This window comes from Diceros bicornis, chromosome 14, assembly GCF_020826845.1.
Source record: "Diceros bicornis minor isolate mBicDic1 chromosome 14, mDicBic1.mat.cur, whole genome shotgun sequence".
NCBI lineage: Eukaryota > Metazoa > Chordata > Mammalia > Perissodactyla > Rhinocerotidae > Diceros > Diceros bicornis.
In genome coordinates, this window is record NC_080753.1 from 31,355,597 (window position 1) to 31,361,861 (window position 6,265).

A 6,265-nucleotide genomic window follows, 5' to 3' on the forward strand; every position below is an offset into this window, starting at 1 on the left:
ATAAATTCCTTACTGGCTAAGGCTCTTACTGGCCCTGCACGTCTCTCCAACCTCACCTCCCTCCACTCTTCCTTCTTTCGTTAAGCTACAGCTATACTATCTTTCCTTGAAGTCCTCCTGCTCAAGATCTTAACCTCAGTGCCTCCAACTCGTCATCCATTCACAACTCGTGGTAAAAATTCAGAGAGGCTTCCCTGATCAGCTTTGCAACACAAACCTCCTAACTTCAGGCCTCTCTATCACATTACCCTATTACCTTTATAGACAAATGCCTCTCCTTGAATGCAGCCCTTCCTCTCAGGCTGCCTTTCCTCCTTTGACCTTCTGGAAGCACTTCCTCGTCCTCCTATAGAGGAGCAGAGTCACTTCCTCTCTCCTCCTCTCTTCACCACATTTTCGGTCATTGCCACTACCTGTGATTTGGTCCCTCTTGTGGTTTGACTCCACCTCATGTGGTGGCTCCAGATCTGATCAAGCCTTGAGTCTCCCAAGGAGAAGAATCTCCTGCATTTCTGCCCCTTAGAAACTTTCTGCTCCCTCGTCCCTGGAGCCCCAACACCACTCCTGAGATCTGGTTGGATTCCCAGTTGCCCTTCATTCCTTTCTTCAGGCCATCAGGAGATGGGTCTGCTCCAGGTACAAGTTCTTACCATAATGCCTGGAACGTGGTAGTTACTCAATAAACATTGAAACAAACTGACTGATTAAAGAGTTAAATGTAGTCACTCTGGTCTCAAATTCCTTGATGATATGCCCAAATAAAAAATAAATAACCTTTCTGCTGTTATTAACTATTGCTTTTATTGTTACTATTCTCTTTCATTTATTTATCTATCTATCTATCTATCTATCTGTCTGTCTGTCTATCTATCTATCTATTTATTTATAGTGAGGAAGATTGGGCCTGAGCTAACACCTGTTGCCAATCTTCTTCTGTTTTGTATGTGGGTCACTGCCACAGCATGGCTTGATGAGTGGTGTTGGTCCATGCCCGGGATCCGAACCCACGAATCTGGGCCACCGAAGCAGAGTGCACCGAACTTAACCACTATGCTGCCAGGCTGGCCCCTTTCTTTCATTTATTGAGCACTTCCAATGTGCCAAGCACTAAACACCTCACATTTGTCAAATCCATTAGTCTGCACACACCATGAAGCACACCTGGCATTTCCTAAATTGTTCCATGAAACTCAAATGTTCCAAAGAATGTTAATAACTTAATTAAAAATGAATAAATACAAGTAATATTTTTCTTCTAAAAGATATTTTAATATGGGTAAGGAAATGCCAAACATACATATGTAGTTTTTATTATATAGTAATCTCTCTTTTAAGAATGATATGTCATTTTTGATAATAGCAAAAGATTGGAAATGCCCAGTAAGAGTGGAATAGTTGAAAAAGCTGTGGTACATCCACAGAGTAGAGCAACATAAAGCTGTTAGAAAGAATGAAGGGGATCTCTTTGAGCTGATGTGGAGGGGTCTCTAGGATGTAGTGGAAAATGCAAGATACAAAAGAATGTATATAGTATGTGCTACGTTTGGAGTAAAAAAGAGAGGAGATATTTATTTTCAAAAAGTCACACTGGAAGGATAAACTAGAAATTGTTAAAAATGAGGGGAAAGGAGAATAGAATTTAGGGAATGAGTTTGAGGCAACAGGAATAAAAGCGAATATTGACTTTTGAAACATATGAATGCTTTACAACTTTTATAAAAATCAAACAAAAAAACCTAAAATTTAAAACAAACAGAAACAACTGAACCACAGAGAGAAAAGAATTATTTTAACTGATATTAGAAGTCAGTACTGTGTATTCTTAGTGGAATATATTCTTTTTTTGTGTGTGAGGAAGATCAGCCCTGAGCTAACATCCATGCCAATCCTCCTCTTTTTGCTGAGGAAGACTGGCCCTGGGCTAACATCTGTGCCCATCTTCCTCCACTTTATATGGGACACCACCACAGCATGGCTTGACAAGCGGTGCATCAGTGAGTGCCCAGGATCTGAACTGGGGCCACAAGCAGCGGAGCGCGCGCACTTAACTGCTACGCCATGGGGCCAGCCCCATGGAGTATATTCTAAGAACAAAAAGAACTACTAAAAACTTTGAAGATCATTCAGTAGTTTTATCATTAATAGTAATATTGTATTATTATTTTGAAACTACCTTATGCATATTATAGGATAAAGTAAATCAGTAATTATTGATGTAATGTAATTAGGAACCAAGATTTTTAGTGTATAAAAAGGAAGAAAAAAGTAGCTGAATTAAAAACACTAATAGTAAATTTGGATTAGAAATGTCAATTTAAACTCATGATTTATAAATATATATATATCTCCTAGCTCTAGCAAATGAAAGAACCCGGAAGCAATGATACCTCAGTAGCAGTGAGCACCCCTAGTGCACAGATTGTGGTTTCTAAATCCATTTCCCAATAAAAGAAAAGGGACCTTTTTAGAGAAGTGACCGATTTCAGGTCTGGGTTAGGGAAAATACAAAACAAGATTGTTTCAGAAAACAAGGAAGTGCTCAAAGAGTATAGAGTCATGTCAAAAGAAAAGAGCAGCCAGCTTGAGGGGGTTCCCATTGGCCAAATTTGGGACAATGTGAGCATCAAAAAATTATTATAATCAACTTAAACATATTGAATATATAAAAATCCATGAGTCCCTAATAATAATAATAAAGATAAAAGAAACAAGCAACAACGACAAAACTTTTCTATCACAACTGGATGTGATAATCTAATTCTTAACGCAGAAAATTAGTACTTAAAGAAAACAAGCATATGTCCTGACTTTTCAGAAGGAACTGTAGTTCCATCGATGAGAAAAGTTCTTCCTTTAAGATGACTGCCAGCTAATAAATGTAGAAGAAATAACAGCATTATAAAATCGGCATTTTGCAACCCTAATGTGATAATTGATTCAGGGAAGACATCATAGATATTAAAACTATTAGGAGAACAGATAATGGGGAATTGGAGAGTCACATCATGCCAAAACTTGGTGTCCAGAGATTGTTTGCAATTGACAAAAGAGAGAAGGTGTCTGTACAGAGGAGAGAGATCCAGCTGTCACTACCTCAACTCAGTGATCAAACTTGGCCTCACCAATAATGGGACAACATTTGCTTCCTGATGAAATGAAAAGTGAAGTATGGAGCATCACCCATGAAGAATTACTGTCAAAAAACCTTTAATCTGAATCTAATCAAGCCTTCAGTTCAAAGTTCTACATTATAGAAAATACATGGGATAGAGGAATAAGTCAAAGGAAACCATGAAGAAATAATCACGAATTTAGAATGTGAGATATTCTACAAGACAACTGGCTTGCTCTCTTTAAAAAGACAATGTAAAAAATGTGGGAAGGGGAGATTAAGACACTAAATATTTCAGTTAAATTTAGTGGGTGATGCTTGGCAATATCTTTGGGAGAAATCAGATATAACAACATTTCTGAGACAAAAGTGAAAATCTGAATATGGACTGGGTAATCAATGATCTTAGGAAATTATTTTCAGTTCTGTTCAGTATGATTATGGTGCTGTGGATATATAGGAAGACATCTTTTTTTGTGTGTGAGGAAGATTAGCCCTGAGCTAACTAACATCTGTTGCCAATCCTCCTCTTTTTGCTGAGGAAGACTGGCCCTGAGCTAACATCCGTGCCCATCTTCTTCTACTTTATGTGGGACGCCACCACAGCATGGCTTGATAAGTGGTGCGTCAGTCCATGTTCGGGATCCAAAACTGCAAACCCTAGGCCGCCAAAGCGGAGAGCGCGATCTTAACCGCTATGTCACCGGGCCGGCCCCTTGTAGCAAGACATCTTTATGCTAAAGTACTTAGGGATAAAATACCATGATGTCTTTATTTTGAAATGGATTCAGATACATACACACACACACACAGTTGAAACAAATATGGCAAAATCTTGAGGGTTGTTGAATCTACGTTATGGGTATTCAAGTTCTTTGTACTTTTTCCAGCTTTTCTGTATGTTTGGAATTTTCATAAAAAAAAGTGTGTCTGTATGTGTGTGTTTGTAATGCTATGCCACACTTAAAAAATAGCTGGAAATTAAATGAGAGATCACTGGATTCCTGAGCCCATGAGTTGATGTATGTCACCTATCGAATATTTACTCTTCTGTAATAGACATATTATAATTTAAATATCAAAATAATTTCAATATTCTGTTCTTTTGTTTTAATTAAAATAAGCATGATGTAACGCCTTTAATTTTTTTGTTCCATTACATGGTTATTAAATACACACATGAAATTTGACCATTTCTTCCAACAACTTTTTCATCCCCAGGTTCAAAGTGTAGCCTCATTTTATCTTGGGAGTCCTACAATTGCTTTATCAATATCTTATCCTTTGAACAAAGTGTTCTGTAGTCAAAAGTGACTATAACACAGCCTATAGTCATCTCAGGAACACCATGAATAAGTTCAACTGTAAAAGTATTAAGATGGTTTGTAACTTAGTACTTTCCTCCATGTTTGAGATTTCATTGCCAATCCCAATCAGAAAACAGACAAGATTACTAAAAATAGAAAAATGGAGAAAGTATTAAGTTTCCAAAATCTTACAAAGTTATTGTAATTTTTATTCCTGGTCTATAATTTTCGTCATCCTTCTTACACAGTCAGTACAAGCCCAGATCTCCCCTCCTCCTCCACTTCCCTTTCACAGACCTGTCCACCTGGTCACAGCCCATCTGCTTCACCATCCACCTCCTACATCCTGGTTCCCATAGGCCTCTTCCTTCATAAAAGTCTCAGTCTCCAAGCCAAGCCTGAAGGGATGGTTAGGAGTGATGGTAGGTATAAATAGTCACCACTCAGATATTACTCAGTTCAAAGTGAATAATTTCCACTCAGTCTTCTTCCTCTTCACACAACAAAGGCCACCCCTGGGAATTCCCTCAACTATACTTGTGGAGGAAGGTCGTTTCATTTCTTCTTTGTGTCTTCACACTTCCTAATAATTCTTCAGCTAAGCTCAATTTAGTTGGCTTGGTACAAAAAAATTAATTTTCTACAGCATGGTGGAATCTTGGGCAGAAGCTATATTTAAAAAGATAGATGATAGGTAGGTAGGTAGGTAGGTAGATAGATAGGTATAGAGGTGTGTGTTTGTGTGTGTGTGTGTGTGTGTGCACGCGCGTGTGCATGTATCTCCAGCCTTATTCTTCAGTTCAGGTTGGTGGAATTAACATGTCTGGATGTTTTTTCTAAATTTCACGTCTGAATTCCTTTTTAATCTAGAATATAACCAGAAACTTTTGGCATAGAAGAAAGAATATAAACTTTGAAATCAACCTTATCCTGTTTCAGTAGCTCTATGATCTTATGCACATTAAGTTAGAGTTTCTGCATCTCTACAACAGGAATAATAATACATATGTGATAGGGATGTTCTGTGGACTAAACGAGATAACTATGAAAATGCCCATCAAAACGCCCGGCCTATAGCAAGGGCTCAGTAAGTGTCAATGCCCTTTCCCTGGCTTTTTCCTTCTCTCTCAGCTTCCCTAGACTCTGCAGAAACAAGGTCCTTTCTGGTTTGTTTTCCACCTTACTCTGAAGTAAGCCTTCGCCACCACTCCCACTCTCAGAACTGCACTCTGAGCTAGCCTCTCAACCGCAAGCTGCTCCTTCAGTTACTCATCATTATTTCCTTCACTTAATTTTTTCTCCTGGCCAAACCAGTGGTTAAGTCGTTGTGGGGCTCTGCAGGGTCTATTTGTGAGACCAAAGGTAGTGATGGAAGACTCTAATACTGGGGATTAGCCTGAGGGGTGGGAGATGCATTCAATAACAGCAAATTGGGTTGGGTCATTGTGGCTGGAATTAGGTCCAGAAAAGGATGCATAATTTTAAGGGGAAGTGTAAGCAAAAGTTCATGATCAGTCTCAGCACCAGGTCACTGACCAGACGCCAGGGAAGTGGGGACCAAGTAAGGAGAGTTCCTTCTGGAAGGCAGCAGGTGCAACCAGAAACCTGATACAGGAACCAAAGGGAGTAGGGGGATCGGGCAGTGCTTGTTCTTTCTCAAATCAAGAATGTAGAACAATATGTCGTGGGAACCATGGACCTGGGAGAACAACCGTCATTCTACTTCCCATCAAAGAGCACGAAGGTTCACTCTGATGGAGATGCAGGACTTCCTGGCCCTTTATGACTGTGAGGAACTTTTTACGTTTCATTTTCCTGGGGTTACTTAGAGTTAAAAGCATACAAG